Source organism: Pseudorca crassidens, chromosome 2, assembly GCF_039906515.1.
Source record: "Pseudorca crassidens isolate mPseCra1 chromosome 2, mPseCra1.hap1, whole genome shotgun sequence".
In the NCBI taxonomy this organism is placed as follows: Eukaryota; Metazoa; Chordata; class Mammalia; order Artiodactyla; family Delphinidae; genus Pseudorca; species Pseudorca crassidens.
In genome coordinates, this window is record NC_090297.1 from 110111019 (window position 1) to 110131921 (window position 20903).

The 20903-nt window shown below is 39.6% G+C and overlaps 3 long non-coding RNA genes across 3 annotated transcripts; all 3 read right to left on the reverse strand.

Moving 5' to 3' along the window:
* Positions 1 to 4351: 4351 nt before the first annotated feature.
* On the reverse strand, positions 4352 to 6236 carry LOC137219371 (uncharacterized). Its single transcript, XR_010941094.1, has 2 exons — positions 5698 to 6236; positions 4352 to 4947 (listed from the first exon to the last, which is right to left on the reverse strand). It is a non-coding gene; the product is annotated as an uncharacterized lncRNA (long non-coding RNA).
* Positions 6237 to 11327: 5091 nt separating this feature from the next.
* LOC137219372 (uncharacterized) lies at positions 11328 to 13215 on the reverse strand. Its single transcript, XR_010941095.1, has 2 exons — positions 12677 to 13215; positions 11328 to 11923 (listed from the first exon to the last, which is right to left on the reverse strand). It is a non-coding gene; the product is annotated as an uncharacterized lncRNA (long non-coding RNA).
* A 5095-nt stretch (positions 13216 to 18310) lies between these two features.
* Positions 18311 to 20100, reverse strand: LOC137219373 (uncharacterized). Its single transcript, XR_010941096.1, has 2 exons — positions 19657 to 20100; positions 18311 to 18906 (listed from the first exon to the last, which is right to left on the reverse strand). It is a non-coding gene; the product is annotated as an uncharacterized lncRNA (long non-coding RNA).
* Between the last annotated feature and the right edge of the window lie 803 nt (positions 20101 to 20903).

Here is a 20903-nt window from a genome sequence, read left to right on the forward strand (position 1 = left end):
AGGTTTGGTGGTTAATTTATGGGTCAGCTTCCCTGGCATATGGTCCCCAGTTAACTGGTCAAACATTATTCTGGGTGTTTCTGTAAGGATGCTTTTGCAAGAGAGTATTATTTACATCAGTGGCCTGAGTAAAGGCGGTTGCCTTCTCTAAGCTGGGAATTCCTCTCCAATCCACTGACCTCCTCAATAGAACAAGGCTGACCGTCACCGAGGTAAAAGACGATTACCCTGTTGGATGGGCTTCCAGCAGGCTTTCAGCTCTGCAGATTTTGAGTTTACCAAACTTTGTAATCTCTCTCTCTCTCTCAATCTCTCTCTCTCTCTCTCTCTCTCTTTATCTCTCTCTCACACTGTCTCTCACTTTCAGTAACACATTTCTCTCTCTCTCTCTCTCTCTCTCTCTCTCTCTCTTTCTATATATATATATTTATACCTTGCAATATTTAATTTGAATATTTCATCTGGCTTATCATGTACAAGATTACGTATGGTCAATTAAATTAAAACATTTCAAAGTTATTATAAAGTGAAGTTAAAGTAAAAAATACTATTATTACATGACACCTCTGATGTGGAATTATGACAAATATAATGAACTTTTAGAAAATAACTGAAGTTCAGGAACCAGTGCCCTAGCATGTTCTCCAAATACCTTATTTCTACCTTTTCAGAGATTCAGCTGTCAAGAGTTCTTCTACAGTTCCTCTCTTCTCTCCTGGACCTGAGCACTACTCTTTTCTCTGCTGCCCCCTTGGGCACTGAAGCTTCTCGTGATGGGCCGTGGCTGGTGAAGGGCCCTGTCTGGTTTAGAAATAAAGTTGCAACTCTCACTTTATATTACTGTGGAATGTGGGAACACATGTTTCATGGAATCAGGATGTCCCTCTCACCTGACATGAACACTTCCCTAGAGTGCCCTCGTGTGCTTAAAATTCCTTTATCAGGAAATAAATCCCTTGTATTCCATAAGTAAATATCAGGTTTCAATTGTGTGAAACCAAAAATAGATATAAGATACCATTTAAGACTCACAGCATCACATATAAGTGATTGAGAGTGGGGTCGGGAGTGGAGAGAAGATCAGAGCACTAAGGTCTGAAATCTAGATGAAATATGGACTTAGGGCTCATCTGAAATACTTGCTTTCTTCTGCTCTTTCCAAACATGTTTTATGGCTTTGAAGACAGTAATACGAAAAGGTTTTCACTGTTTATTCTCGGTCTTCCTTTTCAACCCTCCAGAACCCTCAACCTGCCATATTACCTTCACTGCCCCATATATACAACATAACTGTCCAAGTTGGTACTCTGACATGTTGCCCATGCATTTAGTAATAATCCTTTCCTATCTTTCATATTCTACCTGCAGTCTGAAGGAAGAACTGGCCTAGTAACGTGTCTTGGGCAATTAATCAGGATGCTTCTTAGGAATGTCATTTTATAATGGAAAAGGAGGAAGAAGAGGAGAATGAAGAGGAGAGGAAGAGAAAGAGGAGACACTTGAGATTTGAGAAGAGTCACCAGATAAGCATGTGCCAGAAGACCAGGACCTAACCTTTCTCTCAAGCTCAGCCACATCTTCACTACTATAAACCATTTAAATATTATAATAAATGGCTATAAAAATGAAATTACAGTATATAACTTATAATTGGGAAAACATAAAGTTGTTCAAAAATGAACACATCTAATAAACTGCCAAGAAAAATCACTGCTTATATTTTGCTCTATTTAGTGTTAGGTGTTTTCTCTTTTCATAAACCCACAGACATGCATACATGTCTTTCAGCTTACTGATCTGAGATCCTTTATCTTTTGCAACATAGATGCCTCTAGCCGTTAGTTGCTCTCTATGCACTGCATCACATTTATCCCTAAAGGTCTTCTACGTTTTATTTGCATTTTCATTCATCCCAAAGTATTTTCTATTTATTTGTTATTTCTTCTTCGAGCCATTGTTTATTTAGGAATGTGTTTCCAAACTCAAAGCTGTCACAGAAACAGAGACTAGAATGGTGGTCAGCAGGGGCTGAGGGGTTCGGCAAAAGAGGAGATGTTGGACAATGGGTACAAACCTGCATCATACGCTGAAGAAGCTCTGGGAGTCTACGGAACATCATAGTGAGTCTAGTTAATAACACTCAGTTGTGTAGTTGAAACTTGCTCAGAAAATAGACCTTAAGCATTCTCATCACGCACACACACACACACACACACACACACACAATTACACGGACATAGGCATATTTAAATAGTTAATGGTGAAGTGATTAATGTATTAAGTGACTGATGGTGGTAATCACTGCACAAAGTACACATATGTCAAATCATCTCATTATGCACCACAAATATGTCCAGTTGAATTTGTCAATAAGACCTCAATAATACCAGATGGAAAAGGTGAAAGAAAAACCATCCTACAAAACCATAAGAAAGTTTCAGAATCTTTGTGTTCCTTGTCCTCCTTGCCTCTCTTAGGCTCTGATACTACTCTCTGAGAGAGCTTGCCTTAACAATTCTTCTCTGCGGGCCTTGTATCCACCTCACAGTGGATAATCCCTTCTAGTTACCTATACTGACCACATCTGAAGTAGGTAGTGTGGAAAGTGGGGAAAAGAGGGCTGGAAAGTCATTACAATTCTTGAAAAATCAGTCTTTTTTGTATTGGCACATACTTTATTTAGTTGTCAATTCCCTCAAAAACTTATTAGACACCCGACATAATTCATTCTTTCAATCATTTCTGTGTCCCACGGACCTCACTCAGGTCCTCTTTTGGAAGTAATTTTCTGGCCTGATTAAATTCCTGCCTTGATCCCTGAACATAATTCAACTACCATGAGGCTCCCTGACACATAGGTGGATAGACTACCACTTCTGCCTCTTTTCTCTGTTGTTACAGTCAACTGAAATTGGACTTCAAGTTCAAAACCACTTCTAATCACATATCTTACACTTTAGGGCTTACAAGTGTTGAGTTTCCTAATTCATCAAGCTTCTGAATATCTGGGCTATTCTTTTCTTTCCATTTTTCTTTATTTCTGACCTGCCAACCGGAAATTTTTTTCTGAACATACATTAATTGAAATACCCTGGTCAAATCAACAAGTGACCAATATTTGGTCTGCATCTCAGAATACCATGGACAACCATTACTGCAAACATTTTGCCATTGAATCAAATGTATCACCACATGTATGGGTTCCAATATCAGATTCCTTGCCAACCACCTCCAGACTCTAAGCCAATGCCATAATTTTAAGATTTTTTATAGAAGCCTCCCACCTCAAAGAGTAATTTCTGTGTCAAGTCAAATAACTCTAGCTAGAGGAGAGACAACTCCCAAATATCAGTGTTGATTTCTCCCTCATGTAATAGTCTGATAAGCGTTGGGCAGTAATCTGGACATCATTTTTTTCCTGCAGTTCTGGCATCGTGGACTCCTTTACTTCTAGGACCACAAGAAGAGATATGCTTAAAGAACACAACCCTTTTCACAGCTTACTGGATCTGTAAGCTATACACTTAGAAAACAAGCTGCATAGCAACAGTCATTTTGTAAATCTAGATAAACGTTGGAAACCCAAGTGTCCCCCCAAAGTGGGGTCAAATCGGTCAGGAAAGTAATTTCAGATGTGAGAAAATATAATAAGACACTGAGGTTGTTGAGTTTTGCAGTAAGAAGAACGTGTTGTGTACATGGAGAGCAGGCAGCACTTTGCCTGGCAAGGACCCTTTACACTTCCCTTTATTTGTACTACCCATGAATTCAGAACTACTATAATTTTATGCAGAATATCCCAATAATTTCCCAAAGCATTTAATGTGTCACATGATGTTATAAATACGGTTAAGTTGGAAAAGAAAAGGAACACAGAATATGAAAGTGTAATATACTTTAAGAATCTCCGTATGTGCTGTGCTCGGTATGTCTGAGCCTCTTTCCTGCTAGAGCAAACATGGTGATGAGGTGACAGTGATGATGACAGAGATAATGATGACTTGCCACCTCACAAAGTACTAATTATGTGCCCAGCATTGTGGCAACTGAATTACACACATTCATGTAAATTTTATGCCTAAGCCAGTTGGCACTGTAAAGGTGATTTTCCCCACATTTTAGTAAAGGGATTGAACTTCTGAGGAGTTAAATAATTTGTTCCTCAAATCAATCAAGCAATAATTAAGAAAATAACCTGGATTTGAAATTATATACAAATAATCATCGATATAACTCAAAATTCACATAACACTGGTTGTGAGAGCCTGAAATTTGGATCGAAGAAGGGTAGAAATCAACCAAAATTATGATATGATATTGCTAAAAGCAGGTTTTCAAAGAAACAAAATACTTTTACCATCACAAAAAAAATTGTATTTTATTCAGGAAATGGAGGATAAGTAACAATTGCTCATCTGGCAGAAACCGCTGCCTAGATGACAGACACACACAGAAGACAGTGGGAGAATCCTCAGAGGGCGCTCAGGAGGAGAGATACTGCTCTTCCCTCTGAGGCTCTGGGATGCTTTTTCGGATACCTCCCAGAGGGAAGCAGCATAGCAGACTCAGATAGGAAACCTCTGACCGTCAGGAATCCCCACACGCACACTGCAGGCTGAAGGGTGGAAAGCTTCTCCTGTATCCATGATAGGCTTTGAAGAGAAGATGAAGATGGAGCTGTGGAACTAGATGAGCTGATTGTCCTTATCCTTTCCAGAGGCAGATAAAACCTGAAGCTGTTACTTGTCCTTGGGTGGGCACTTCTGCTGGCATTGCTCGGGAGGTGCCACAGGAGTGCATTTCTCAGGGCACTTTATAGGTTGGCAAGGGTCTGTACCCTTTTTAGGTGAGCAAGGATCAGGGCACTTTGTTGGGCACACTGGAGGTATCTTGCACTGCTGCTTGCACTGCTGCTCTTGAGAAGACATCTTTCTGGAGTCTTAATATCTGAAAGAAAGTATATGACCATGTTCACCAGAAGGAATTCCTTCAGAGAGAAGACCCAAAGCTTTGACAACTCAAATAGAAGGATCTCTCCAATCTCTAAATATGGGTGTTAATCTCTTTAATACCTTTTAATGAATTTCTGACCTCTCTCGTTCTTTAGCAAATCTATTCATCAGCCCAGAGACAACCTTCTCTTTTCTCATACAACATTTCCAAAGAAAATATCTTTTTTTAAAAGAAACCAGCAGTGTTTTCTCTTTTGGTTTCTTTGTTCTTCTTTTTTTAATGAAAACCTCATCTTTAAAAAAGGCCATCACAAGTTCTAAAATCCTGGGCAAACTCACAAGCAATTTCTATCACCATTTTTTCTCATGAGGTCCCGACACGATTACTTATGTACAGAGCAAAGTGCAATCAGGATGAATGTAAGGGCATCACACCTTCTAAGATTAATGCCTCTGAAATCACAGCAGAGGTCCAAGAGAAAGGCACAGAAAAAGATAAATACTTTACTCTTTATCCCTTCATGTCAAAATTTCCTTTTAATTTCTTGTTCAATACAGGAATTCAAACTAGGTATCAGAAATCTAGTAAATACAATATAACATTGTGCCCAGATTCCAGGTTCCCATCCACTAAGTAACATTATACCCTTGATCGTAACTTTGGACTCATCAAATTTGCGGTCTCTAGCATAAACTCAACATTCGGGGGCCCGAGAACAAAGTTGAACTGAAGAATCATACTCACCAGGTTCTCCAAAGTCAATCGGAACTCGAGTAGCAGGAGGATAGCTGTCACTGTCATGCAGCAGAGGCCCTTTTTATTGGGGTTTGCTGCCCCACCCAGGGGGAAGCGGAGCTACCAAAACTGGCCTGGTTCAGTCATTTCCCAACCAAATGCAAATCCATCCATAACTGGCTTGGCAGGGACTCTGAAAACAGGAAATGTCCTGCGCCAGGATCTCCTCACTAGATTATGTTCTCATGACTCACAGAGTCCCTGCCTTAGCTCTCCGTTTCAGTGGTTTATGGCAGTGGGAGGATTTTGAAGCTTCTCTAACTTGCAGACAAACGTTCCGTTTCTTGATTGGGGAAGATGACCCTTTTCTATCTTTCACCTTCCTTGACTTCTAAAACTGCCTGCCTAGTTGCACTTGACCTGGTGGCCATTTTATTGTACATACTGGTTTGAGAAAGGCCTGGCTACCTGGTGACAACGTTCTCTTTATCTCAAGCCCCTCTTATAATGCATTTCCTCTTGATCCATGGCTTGCTGAGTGAAGTCTCTTCTCCTCTTCTAAAATGGACTGAGGGAAGGTTGCAGATCATCTCCGATGACTTCCCACCGTGATACTGAAATGCGTTTAGTAAAGTGTTGACCTCTAGGGACCCCCTTTCACTTCTTAGCTCCTTCAAATTAAGAACATCCAGCAGTCACATTCTTATGAACTTTGTAAATCTGTTTCACTTCCGGCCACAAGGAATTCACTAGGAGCGTAGTTTCGTCTACCATAATTCCAAGCAGCTGGCAGATCAGAACCTAGACTTACAATACAAACCAAGCCTTTTACTCATACCTCCCAAACGTGACATACCACCTGCTCTTACCTAATTTCTCCCAAAGGACCTCTTTGGATTTCTTCAACTTTTGAAGAAAGCTCAGAGAAGTGTTTAAATATTCTGGCTTCCTGTTCCTTTGAAATTTTTGGAAAACCCTATCTAATATGCAATGCCATTCAAGTCACTAATTTTATATGTATTTAATAGTTACGAATTATTTAAATACATGTTTTGTTTCACATCAAGTCTAGGGGTAAATTACAGAGAAAGTTGATATCCCATTATTAAAAATGCAGTCACTGAAGTTCATTGCCATTCATATACCACTTCTTAATGATTAATAATAAGTTTGTTAAAATTTTAACCTACGTTTTACATTTTCCATTTTGCTCACTGTGGAACATATGTCAAATAAGCCTATTTCCTGCTCTACTTTCTTCATAGAATTTGTCAGTGTGCTGGAAGGAAGGTTTGGTGGTTAATTTATGGGTCAGCTTCCCTGGCATATGGTCCCCAGTTAACTGGTCAAACATTATTCTGGGTGTTTCTGTAAGGATGCTTTTGCAAGAGAGTATTATTTACATCAGTGGCCTGAGTAAAGGCGGTTGCCTTCTCTAAGCTGGGAATTCCTCTCCAATCCACTGACCTCCTCAATAGAACAAGGCTGACCGTCACCGAGGTAAAAGACGATTACCCTGTTGGATGGGCTTCCAGCAGGCTTTCAGCTCTGCAGATTTTGAGTTTACCAAACTTTGTAATCTCTCTCTCTCTCTCAATCTCTCTCTCTCTCTCTCTCTCTCTTTATCTCTCTCTCACACTGTCTCTCACTTTCAGTAACACATTTCTCTCTCTCTCTCTCTCTCTCTCTCTCTCTCTCTTTCTATATATATATATTTATACCTTGCAATATTTAATTTGAATATTTCATCTGGCTTATCATGTACAAGATTACGTATGGTCAATTAAATTAAAACATTTCAAAGTTATTATAAAGTGAAGTTAAAGTAAAAAATACTATTATTACATGACACCTCTGATGTGGAATTATGACAAATATAATGAACTTTTAGAAAATAACTGAAGTTCAGGAACCAGTGCCCTAGCATGTTCTCCAAATACCTTATTTCTACCTTTTCAGAGATTCAGCTGTCAAGAGTTCTTCTACAGTTCCTCTCTTCTCTCCTGGACCTGAGCACTACTCTTTTCTCTGCTGCCCCCTTGGGCACTGAAGCTTCTCGTGATGGGCCGTGGCTGGTGAAGGGCCCTGTCTGGTTTAGAAATAAAGTTGCAACTCTCACTTTATATTACTGTGGAATGTGGGAACACATGTTTCATGGAATCAGGATGTCCCTCTCACCTGACATGAACACTTCCCTAGAGTGCCCTCGTGTGCTTAAAATTCCTTTATCAGGAAATAAATCCCTTGTATTCCATAAGTAAATATCAGGTTTCAATTGTGTGAAACCAAAAATAGATATAAGATACCATTTAAGACTCACAGCATCACATATAAGTGATTGAGAGTGGGGTCGGGAGTGGAGAGAAGATCAGAGCACTAAGGTCTGAAATCTAGATGAAATATGGACTTAGGGCTCATCTGAAATACTTGCTTTCTTCTGCTCTTTCCAAACATGTTTTATGGCTTTGAAGACAGTAATACGAAAAGGTTTTCACTGTTTATTCTCGGTCTTCCTTTTCAACCCTCCAGAACCCTCAACCTGCCATATTACCTTCACTGCCCCATATATACAACATAACTGTCCAAGTTGGTACTCTGACATGTTGCCCATGCATTTAGTAATAATCCTTTCCTATCTTTCATATTCTACCTGCAGTCTGAAGGAAGAACTGGCCTAGTAACGTGTCTTGGGCAATTAATCAGGATGCTTCTTAGGAATGTCATTTTATAATGGAAAAGGAGGAAGAAGAGGAGAATGAAGAGGAGAGGAAGAGAAAGAGGAGACACTTGAGATTTGAGAAGAGTCACCAGATAAGCATGTGCCAGAAGACCAGGACCTAACCTTTCTCTCAAGCTCAGCCACATCTTCACTACTATAAACCATTTAAATATTATAATAAATGGCTATAAAAATGAAATTACAGTATATAACTTATAATTGGGAAAACATAAAGTTGTTCAAAAATGAACACATCTAATAAACTGCCAAGAAAAATCACTGCTTATATTTTGCTCTATTTAGTGTTAGGTGTTTTCTCTTTTCATAAACCCACAGACATGCATACATGTCTTTCAGCTTACTGATCTGAGATCCTTTATCTTTTGCAACATAGATGCCTCTAGCCGTTAGTTGCTCTCTATGCACTGCATCACATTTATCCCTAAAGGTCTTCTACGTTTTATTTGCATTTTCATTCATCCCAAAGTATTTTCTATTTATTTGTTATTTCTTCTTCGAGCCATTGTTTATTTAGGAATGTGTTTCCAAACTCAAAGCTGTCACAGAAACAGAGACTAGAATGGTGGTCAGCAGGGGCTGAGGGGTTCGGCAAAAGAGGAGATGTTGGACAATGGGTACAAACCTGCATCATACGCTGAAGAAGCTCTGGGAGTCTACGGAACATCATAGTGAGTCTAGTTAATAACACTCAGTTGTGTAGTTGAAACTTGCTCAGAAAATAGACCTTAAGCATTCTCATCACGCACACACACACACACACACACACACACACAATTACACGGACATAGGCATATTTAAATAGTTAATGGTGAAGTGATTAATGTATTAAGTGACTGATGGTGGTAATCACTGCACAAAGTACACATATGTCAAATCATCTCATTATGCACCACAAATATGTCCAGTTGAATTTGTCAATAAGACCTCAATAATACCAGATGGAAAAGGTGAAAGAAAAACCATCCTACAAAACCATAAGAAAGTTTCAGAATCTTTGTGTTCCTTGTCCTCCTTGCCTCTCTTAGGCTCTGATACTACTCTCTGAGAGAGCTTGCCTTAACAATTCTTCTCTGCGGGCCTTGTATCCACCTCACAGTGGATAATCCCTTCTAGTTACCTATACTGACCACATCTGAAGTAGGTAGTGTGGAAAGTGGGGAAAAGAGGGCTGGAAAGTCGTTACAATTCTTGAAAAATCAGTCTTTTTTGTATTGGCACATACTTTATTTAGTTGTCAATTCCCTCAAAAACTTATTAGACACCCGACATAATTCATTCTTTCAATCATTTCTGTGTCCCACGGACCTCACTCAGGTCCTCTTTTGGAAGTAATTTTCTGGCCTGATTAAATTCCTGCCTTGATCCCTGAACATAATTCAACTACCATGAGGCTCCCTGACACATAGGTGGATAGACTACCACTTCTGCCTCTTTTCTCTGTTGTTACAGTCAACTGAAATTGGACTTCAAGTTCAAAACCACTTCTAATCACATATCTTACACTTTAGGGCTTACAAGTGTTGAGTTTCCTAATTCATCAAGCTTCTGAATATCTGGGCTATTCTTTTCTTTCCATTTTTCTTTATTTCTGACCTGCCAACCGGAAATTTTTTTCTGAACATACATTAATTGAAATACCCTGGTCAAATCAACAAGTGACCAATATTTGGTCTGCATCTCAGAATACCATGGACAACCATTACTGCAAACATTTTGCCATTGAATCAAATGTATCACCACATGTATGGGTTCCAATATCAGATTCCTTGCCAACCACCTCCAGACTCTAAGCCAATGCCATAATTTTAAGATTTTTTATAGAAGCCTCCCACCTCAAAGAGTAATTTCTGTGTCAAGTCAAATAACTCTAGCTAGAGGAGAGACAACTCCCAAATATCAGTGTTGATTTCTCCCTCATGTAATAGTCTGATAAGCGTTGGGCAGTAATCTGGACATCATTTTTTTCCTGCAGTTCTGGCATCGTGGACTCCTTTACTTCTAGGACCACAAGAAGAGATATGCTTAAAGAACACAACCCTTTTCACAGCTTACTGGATCTGTAAGCTATACACTTAGAAAACAAGCTGCATAGCAACAGTCATTTTGTAAATCTAGATAAACGTTGGAAACCCAAGTGTCCCCCCAAAGTGGGGTCAAATCGGTCAGGAAAGTAATTTCAGATGTGAGAAAATATAATAAGACACTGAGGTTGTTGAGTTTTGCAGTAAGAAGAACGTGTTGTGTACATGGAGAGCAGGCAGCACTTTGCCTGGCAAGGACCCTTTACACTTCCCTTTATTTGTACTACCCATGAATTCAGAACTACTATAATTTTATGCAGAATATCCCAATAATTTCCCAAAGCATTTAATGTGTCACATGATGTTATAAATACGGTTAAGTTGGAAAAGAAAAGGAACACAGAATATGAAAGTGTAATATACTTTAAGAATCTCCGTATGTGCTGTGCTCGGTATGTCTGAGCCTCTTTCCTGCTAGAGCAAACATGGTGATGAGGTGACAGTGATGATGACAGAGATAATGATGACTTGCCACCTCACAAAGTACTAATTATGTGCCCAGCATTGTGGCAACTGAATTACACACATTCATGTAAATTTTATGCCTAAGCCAGTTGGCACTGTAAAGGTGATTTTCCCCACATTTTAGTAAAGGGATTGAACTTCTGAGGAGTTAAATAATTTGTTCCTCAAATCAATCAAGCAATAATTAAGAAAATAACCTGGATTTGAAATTATATACAAATAATCATCGATATAACTCAAAATTCACATAACACTGGTTGTGAGAGCCTGAAATTTGGATCGAAGAAGGGTAGAAATCAACCAAAATTATGATATGATATTGCTAAAAGCAGGTTTTCAAAGAAACAAAATACTTTTACCATCACAAAAAAAATTGTATTTTATTCAGGAAATGGAGGATAAGTAACAATTGCTCATCTGGCAGAAACCGCTGCCTAGATGACAGACACACACAGAAGACAGTGGGAGAATCCTCAGAGGGCGCTCAGGAGGAGAGATACTGCTCTTCCCTCTGAGGCTCTGGGATGCTTTTTCGGATACCTCCCAGAGGGAAGCAGCATAGCAGACTCAGATAGGAAACCTCTGACCGTCAGGAATCCCCACACGCACACTGCAGGCTGAAGGGTGGAAAGCTTCTCCTGTATCCATGATAGGCTTTGAAGAGAAGATGAAGATGGAGCTGTGGAACTAGATGAGCTGATTGTCCTTATCCTTTCCAGAGGCAGATAAAACCTGAAGCTGTTACTTGTCCTTGGGTGGGCACTTCTGCTGGCATTGCTCGGGAGGTGCCACAGGAGTGCATTTCTCAGGGCACTTTATAGGTTGGCAAGGGTCTGTACCCTTTTTAGGTGAGCAAGGATCAGGGCACTTTGTTGGGCACACTGGAGGTATCTTGCACTGCTGCTTGCACTGCTGCTCTTGAGAAGACATCTTTCTGGAGTCTTAATATCTGAAAGAAAGTATATGATCATGTTCACCAGAAGGAATTCCTTCAGAGAGAAGACCCAAAGCTTTGACAACTCAAATAGACAGGATCTCTCCAATCTCTAAATATGGGTGTTAATCTCTTTAATACCTTTTAATGAATTTCTGACTTCTCTCTCGTTCTTTAGCAAATCTATTCATCAGCCCAGAGACAACCTTCTCTTTTCTCATACAACATTTCCAAAGAAAATATCTTTTTTTAAAAGAAACCAGCAGTGTTTTCTCTTTTGGTTTCTTTGTTCTTCTTTTTTTAATGAAAACCTCATCTTTAAAAAAGGCCATCACAAGTTCTAAAATCCTGGGCAAACTCACAAGCAATTTCTATCACCATTTTTTCTCATGAGGTCCCGACACGATTACTTATGTACAGAGCAAAGTGCAATCAGGATGAATGTAAGGGCATCACACCTTCTAAGATTAATGCCTCTGAAATCACAGCAGAGGTCCAAGAGAAAGGCACAGAAAAAGATAAATACTTTACTCTTTATCCCTTCATGTCAAAATTTCCTTTTAATTTCTTGTTCAATACAGGAATTCAAACTAGGTATCAGAAATCTAGTAAATACAATATAACATTGTGCCCAGATTCCAGGTTCCCATCCACTAAGTAACATTATACCCTTGATCGTAACTTTGGACTCATCAAATTTGCGGTCTCTAGCATAAACTCAACATTCGGGGGCCCGAGAACAAAGTTGAACTGAAGAATCATACTCACCAGGTTCTCCAAAGTCAATCGGAACTCGAGTAGCAGGAGGATAGCTGTCACTGTCATGCAGCAGAGGCCCTTTTTATTGGGGTTTGCTGCCCCACCCAGGGGGAAGCGGAGCTACCAAAACTGGCCTGGTTCAGTCATTTCCCAACCAAATGCAAATCCATCCATAACTGGCTTGGCAGGGACTCTGAAAACAGGAAATGTCCTGCGCCAGGATCTCCTCACTAGATTATGTTCTCATGACTCACAGAGTCCCTGCCTTAGCTCTCCGTTTCAGTAGTTTATGGCAGTGGGAGGATTTTGAAGCTTCTCTAACTTGCAGACAAACGTTCCGTTTCTTGATTGGGGAAGATGACCCTTTTCTATCTTTCACCTTCCTTGACTTCTAAAACTGCCTGCCTAGTTGCACTTGACCTGGTGGCCATTTTATTGTACATACTGGTTTGAGAAAGGCCTGGCTACCTGGTGACAACGTTCTCTTTATCTCAAGCCCCTCTTATAATGCATTTCCTCTTGATCCATGGCTTGCTGAGTGAAGTCTCTTCTCCTCTTCTAAAATGGACTGAGGGAAGGTTGCAGATCATCTCCGATGACTTCCCACCGTGATACTGAAATGCGTTTAGTAAAGTGTTGACCTCTAGGGACCCCCTTTCACTTCTTAGCTCCTTCAAATTAAGAACATCCAGCAGTCACATTCTTATGAACTTTGTAAATCTGTTTCACTTCCGGCCACAAGGAATTCACTAGGAGCGTAGTTTCGTCTACCATAATTCCAAGCAGCTGGCAGATCAGAACCTAGACTTACAATACAAACCAAGCCTTTTACTCATACCTCCCAAACGTGACATACCACCTGCTCTTACCTAATTTCTCCCAAAGGACCTCTTTGGATTTCTTCAACTTTTGAAGAAAGCTCAGAGAAGTGTTTAAATATTCTGGCTTCCTGTTCCTTTGAAATTTTTGGAAAACCCTATCTAATATGCAATGCCATTCAAGTCACTAATTTTATATGTATTTAATAGTTACGAATTATTTAAATACATGTTTTGTTTCACATCAAGTCTAGGGGTAAATTACAGAGAAAGTTGATATCCCATTATTAAAAATGCAGTCACTGAAGTTCATTGCCATTCATATACCACTTCTTAATGATTAATAATAAGTTTGTTAAAATTTTAACCTACGTTTTACATTTTCCATTTTGCTCACTGTGGAACATATGTCAAATAAGCCTATTTCCTGCTCTACTTTCTTCATAGAATTTGTCAGTGTGCTGGAAGGAAGGTTTGGTGGTTAATTTATGGGTCAGCTTCCCTGGCATATGGTCCCCAGTTAACTGGTCAAACATTATTCTGGGTGTTTCTGTAAGGATGCTTTTGCAAGAGAGTATTATTTACATCAGTGGCCTGAGTAAAGGCGGTTGCCTTCTCTAAGCTGGGAATTCCTCTCCAATCCACTGACCTCCTCAATAGAACAAGGCTGACCGTCACCGAGGTAAAAGACGATTACCCTGTTGGATGGGCTTCCAGCAGGCTTTCAGCTCTGCAGATTTTGAGTTTACCAAACTTTGTAATCTCTCTCTCTCTCTCAATCTCTCTCTCTCTCTCTCTCTCTCTCTTTATCTCTCTCTCACACTGTCTCTCACTTTCAGTAACACATTTCTCTCTCTCTCTCTCTCTCTCTCTCTCTCTCTCTCTTTCTATATATATATATTTATACCTTGCAATATTTAATTTGAATATTTCATCTGGCTTATCATGTACAAGATTACGTATGGTCAATTAAATTAAAACATTTCAAAGTTATTATAAAGTGAAGTTAAAGTAAAAAATACTATTATTACATGACACCTCTGATGTGGAATTATGACAAATATAATGAACTTTTAGAAAATAACTGAAGTTCAGGAACCAGTGCCCTAGCATGTTCTCCAAATACCTTATTTCTACCTTTTCAGAGATTCAGCTGTCAAGAGTTCTTCTACAGTTCCTCTCTTCTCTCCTGGACCTGAGCACTACTCTTTTCTCTGCTGCCCCCTTGGGCACTGAAGCTTCTCGTGATGGGCCGTGGCTGGTGAAGGGCCCTGTCTGGTTTAGAAATAAAGTTGCAACTCTCACTTTATATTACTGTGGAATGTGGGAACACATGTTTCATGGAATCAGGATGTCCCTCTCACCTGACATGAACACTTCCCTAGAGTGCCGTCGTGTGCTTAAAATTCCTTTATCAGGAAATAAATCCCTTGTATTCCATAAGTAAATATCAGGTTTCAATTGTGTGAAACCAAAAATAGATATAAGATACCATTTAAGACTCACAGCATCACATATAAGTGATTGAGAGTGGGGTCGGGAGTGGAGAGAAGATCAGAGCACTAAGGTCTGAAATCTAGATGAAATATGGACTTAGGGCTCATCTGAAATACTTGCTTTCTTCTGCTCTTTCCAAACATGTTTTATGGCTTTGAAGACAGTAATACGAAAAGGTTTTCACTGTTTATTCTCGGTCTTCCTTTTCAACCCTCCAGAACCCTCAACCTGCCATATTACCTTCACTGCCCCATATATACAACATAACTGTCCAAGTTGGTACTCTGACATGTTGCCCATGCATTTAGTAATAATCCTTTCCTATCTTTCATATTCTACCTGCAGTCTGAAGGAAGAACTGGCCTAGTAACGTGTCTTGGGCAATTAATCAGGATGCTTCTTAGGAATGTCATTTTATAATGGAAAAGGAGGAAGAAGAGGAGAATGAAGAGGAGAGGAAGAGAAAGAGGAGACACTTGAGATTTGAGAAGAGTCACCAGATAAGCATGTGCCAGAAGACCAGGACCTAACCTTTCTCTCAAGCTCAGCCACATCTTCACTACTATAAACCATTTAAATATTATAATAAATGGCTATAAAAGTGAAATTACAGTATATAACATATAATTGGGAAAACATAAAGTTGTTCAAAAATGAACACATCTAATAAACTGCCAAGAAAAATCACTGCTTATATTTTGCTCTATTTAGTGTTAGGTGTTTTCTCTTTTCATAAACCCACAGACATGCATACATGTCTTTCAGCTTACTGATCTGAGATCCTTTATCTTTTGCAACATAGATGCCTCTAGCCGTTAGTTGCTCTCTATGCACTGCATCACATTTATCCCTAAAGGTCTTCTACGTTTTATTTGCATTTTCATTCATCCCAAAGTATTTTCTATTTATTTGTTATTTCTTCTTCGAGCCATTGTTTATTTAGGAATGTGTTTCCAAACTCAAAGCTGTCACAGAAACAGAGACTAGAATGGTGGTCAGCAGGGGCTGAGGGGTTCGGCAAAAGAGGAGATGTTGGACAATGGGTACAAACCTGCATCATACGCTGAAGAAGCTCTGGGAGTCTACGGAACATCATAGTGAGTCTAGTTAATAACACTCAGTTGTGTAGTTGAAACTTGCTCAGAAAATAGACCTTAAGCATTCTCATCACGCACACACACACACACACACACACACACACAATTACACGGACATAGGCATATTTAAATAGTTAATGGTGAAGTGATTAATGTATTAAGTGACTGATGGTGGTAATCACTGCACAAAGTACACATATGTCAAATCATCTCATTATGCACCACAAATATGTCCAGTTGAATTTGTCAATAAGACCTCAATAATACCAGATGGAAAAGGTGAAAGAAAAACCATCCTACAAAACCATAAGAAAGTTTCAGAATCTTTGTGTTCCTTGTCCTCCTTGCCTCTCTTAGGCTCTGATACTACTCTCTGAGAGAGCTTGCCTTAACAATTCTTCTCTGCGGGCCTTGTATCCACCTCACAGTGGATAATCCCTTCTAGTTACCTATACTGACCACATCTGAAGTAGGTAGTGTGGAAAGTGGGGAAAAGAGGGCTGGAAAGTCGTTACAATTCTTGAAAAATCAGTCTTTTTTGTATTGGCACATACTTTATTTAGTTGTCAATTCCCTCAAAAACTTATTAGACACCCGACATAATTCATTCTTTCAATCATTTCTGTGTCCCACGGACCTCACTCAGGTCCTCTTTTGGAAGTAATTTTCTGGCCTGATTAAATTCCTGCCTTGATCCCTGAACATAATTCAACTACCATGAGGCTCCCTGACACATAGGTGGATAGACTACCACTTCTGCCTCTTTTCTCTGTTGTTACAGTCAACTGAAATTGGACTTCAAGTTCAAAACCACTTCTAATCACATATCTTACACTTTAGGGCTTACAAGTGTTGAGTTTCCTAATTCATCAAGCTTCTGAATATCTGGGCTATTCTTTTCTTTCCATTTTTCTTTATTTCTGACCTGCCAACCGGAAATTTTTTTCTGAACATACATTAATTGAAATACCCTGGTCAAATCAACAAGTGACCAATATTTGGTCTGCATCTCAGAATACCATGGACAACCATTACTGCAAACATTTTGCCATTGAATCAAATGTATCACCACATGTATGGGTTCCAATATCAGATTCCTTGCCAACCACCTCCAGACTCTAAGCCAATGCCATAATTTTAAGATTTTTTATAGAAGCCTCCCACCTCAAAGAGTAATTTCTGTGTCAAGTCAAATAACTCTAGCTAGAGGAGAGACAACTCCCAAATATCAGTGTTGATTTCTCCCTCATGTAATAGTCTGATAAGCGTTGGGCAGTAATCTGGACATCATTTTTTTCCTGCAGTTCTGGCATCGTGGACTCCTTTACTTCTAGGACCACAAGAAGAGATATGCTTAAAGAACACAACCCTTTTCACAGCTTACTGGATCTGTAAGCTATACACTTAGAAAACAAGCTGCATAGCAACAGTCATTTTGTAAATCTAGATAAACGTTGGAAACCCAAGTGTCCCCCCAAAGTGGGGTCAAATCGGTCAGGAAAGTAATTTCAGATGTGAGAAAATATAATAAGACACTGAGGTTGTTGAGTTTTGCAGTAAGAAGAACGTGTTGTGTACATGGAGAGCAGGCAGCACTTTGCCTGGCAAGGACCCTTTACACTTCCCTTTATTTGTACTACCCATGAATTCAGAACTACTATAATTTTATGCAGAATATCCCAATAATTTCCCAAAGCATTTAATGTGTCACATGATGTTATAAATACGGTTAAGTTGGAAAAGAAAAGGAACACAGAATATGAAAGTGTAATATACTTTAAGAATCTCCGTATGTGCTGTGCTCGGTATGTCTGAGCCTCTTTCCTGCTAGAGCAAACATGGTGATGAGGTGACAGTGATGATGACAGAGATAATGATGACTTGCCACCTCACAAAGTACTAATTATGTGCCCAGCATTGTGGCAACTGAATTACACACATTCATGTAAATTTTATGCCTAAGCCAGTTGGCACTGTAAAGGTGATTTTCCCCACATTTTAGTAAAGGGATTGAACTTCTGAGGAGTTAAATAATTTGTTCCTCAAATCAATCAAGCAATAATTAAGAAAATAACCTGGATTTGAAATTATATACAAATAATCATCGATATAACTCAAAATTCACATAACACTGGTTGTGAGAGCCTGAAATTTGGATCGAAGAAGGGTAGAAATCAACCAAAATTATGATATGATATTGCTAAAAGCAGGTTTTCAAAGAAACAAAATACTTTTACCATCACAAAAAAAATTGTATTTTATTCAGGAAATGGAGGATAAGTAACAATTGCTCATCTGGCAGAAACCGCTGCCTAGATGACAGACACACACAGAAGACAGTGGGAGAATCCTCAGAGGGCGCTCAGGAGGAGAGATACTGCTCTTCCCTCTGAGGCTCTGGGATGCTTTTTCGGATACCTCCCAGAGGGAAGCAGCATAGCAGACTCAGATAGGAAACCTCTGACCGTCAGGAATCCCCACACGCACACTGCAGGCTGAAGGGTGGAAAGCTTCTCCTGTATCCATGATAGGCTTTGAAGAGAAGATGAAGATGGAGCTGTGGAACTAGATGAGCTGATTGTCCTTATCCTTTCCAGAGGCAGATAAAACCTGAAGCTGTTACTTGTCCTTGGGTGGGCACTTCTGCTGGCATTGCTCGGGAGGTGCCACAGGAGTGCATTTCTCAGGGCACTTTATAGGTTGGCAAGGGTCTGTACCCTTTTTAGGTGAGCAAGGATCAGGGCACTTTGTTGGGCACACTGGAGGTATCTTGCACTGCTGCTTGCACTGCTGCTCTTGAGAAGACATCTTTCTGGAGTCTTAATATCTGAAAGAAAGTATATGACCATGTTCACCAGAAGGAATTCCTTCAGAGAGAAGACCCAAAGCTTTGACAACTCAAATAGAAGGATCTCTCCAATCTCTAAATATGGGTGTTAATCTCTTTAATACCTTTTAATGAATTTCTGACCTCTCTCGTTCTTTAGCAAATCTATTCATCAGCCCAGAGACAACCTTCTCTTTTCTCATACAACATTTCCAAAGAAAATATCTTTTTTTAAAAGAAACCAGCAGTGTTTTCTCTTTTGGTTTCTTTGTTCTTCTTTTTTTAATGAAAACCTCATCTTTAAAAAAGGCCATCACAAGTTCTAAAATCCTGGGCAAACTCACAAGCAATTTCTATCACCATTTTTTCTCATGAGGTCCCGACACGATTACTTATGTACAGAGCAAAGTGCAATCAGGATGAATGTAAGGGCATCACACCTTCTAAGATTAATGCCTCTGAAATCACAGCAGAGGTCCAAGAGAAAGGCACAGAAAAAGATAAATACTTTACTCTTTATCCCTTCATGTCAAAATTTCCTTTTAATTTCTTGTTCAATACAGGAATTCAAACTAGGTATCAGAAATCTAGTAAATACAATATAACATTGTGCCCAGATTCCAGGTTCCCATCCACTAAGTAACATTATACCCTTGATCGTAACTTTGGACTCATCAAATTTGCGGTCTCTAGCATAAACTCAACATTCGGGGGCCCGAGAACAAAGTTGAACTGAAGAATCATACTCACCAGGTTCTCCAAAGTCAATCGGAACTCGAGTAGCAGGAGGATAGCTGTCACTGTCATGCAGCAGAGGCCCTTTTTATTGGGGTTTGCTGCCCCACCCAGGGGGAAGCGGAGCTACCAAAACTGGCCTGGTTCAGTCATTTCCCAACCAAATGCAAATCCATCCATAACTGGCTTGGCAGGGACTCTGAAAACAGGAAATGTCCTGCGCCAGGATCTCCTCACTAGATTATGTTCTCATGACTCACAGAGTCCCTGCCTTAGCTCTCCGTTTCAGTGGTTTATGGCAGTGGGAGGATTTTGAAGCTTCTCTAACTTGCAGACAAACGTTCCGTTTCTTGATTGGGGAAGATGACCCTTTTCTATCTTTCACCTTCCTTGACTTCTAAAACTGCCTGCCTAGTTGCACTTGACCTGGTGGCCATTTTATTGTACATACTGGTTTGAGAAAGGCCTGGCTACCTGGTGACACCATTCTCTTTATCTCAAGCCCCTCTTATAATGCATTTCCTCTTGATCCATGGCTTGCTGAGTGAAGTCTCTTCTCCTCTTCTAAAATGGACTGAGGGAAGGTTGCGGATCATCTCCGATGACTTCCCACCGTGATACTGAAATGCGTTTAGTAAAGTGGTCACCTCTAGGGACCCCCTTTCACTGCTTTGCTCCTTCAAATTAAGAACATCCAGCAGTCACATTCTTATGAACTTTGTAAATCTGTTTCACTTCCGGCCACAAGGAATTCACTAGGAGCGTAGTTTCGTCTACCATAATTCCAATCAGCTGGCAGATCAGAACCTAGACTTACAATACAAACCAAGCCTTTTACTCATACCTCCCAAACGTGACATACCACCTGCTCTTACCTAATTTCTCCCAAAGGACCTCTTTGGATTTCTTCAACTTTTGAAGAAAGCTCAGAGAAGTGTTTAAATATTCTGGCTTCCTGTTCCTTTGAAATTTTTGGAAAACCCTATCTAATATGCAATGCCATTCAAGTCACTAATTTTATATGTATTTAATAGTTACGAATTATTTAAATACATGTTTTGTTTCACATCAAGTCTAGGGGTAAATTACAGAGAAAGTTGATATCCCATTATTAAAAATGCAGTCACTGAAGTTCATTGCCATTCATATACCACTTCTTAATGATTAATAATAAGTTTGTTAAAATTTTAACCTACGTTTTACATTTTCCATTTTGCTCACTGTGGAACATATGTCAAATAAGCCTATTTCCTGCTCTACTT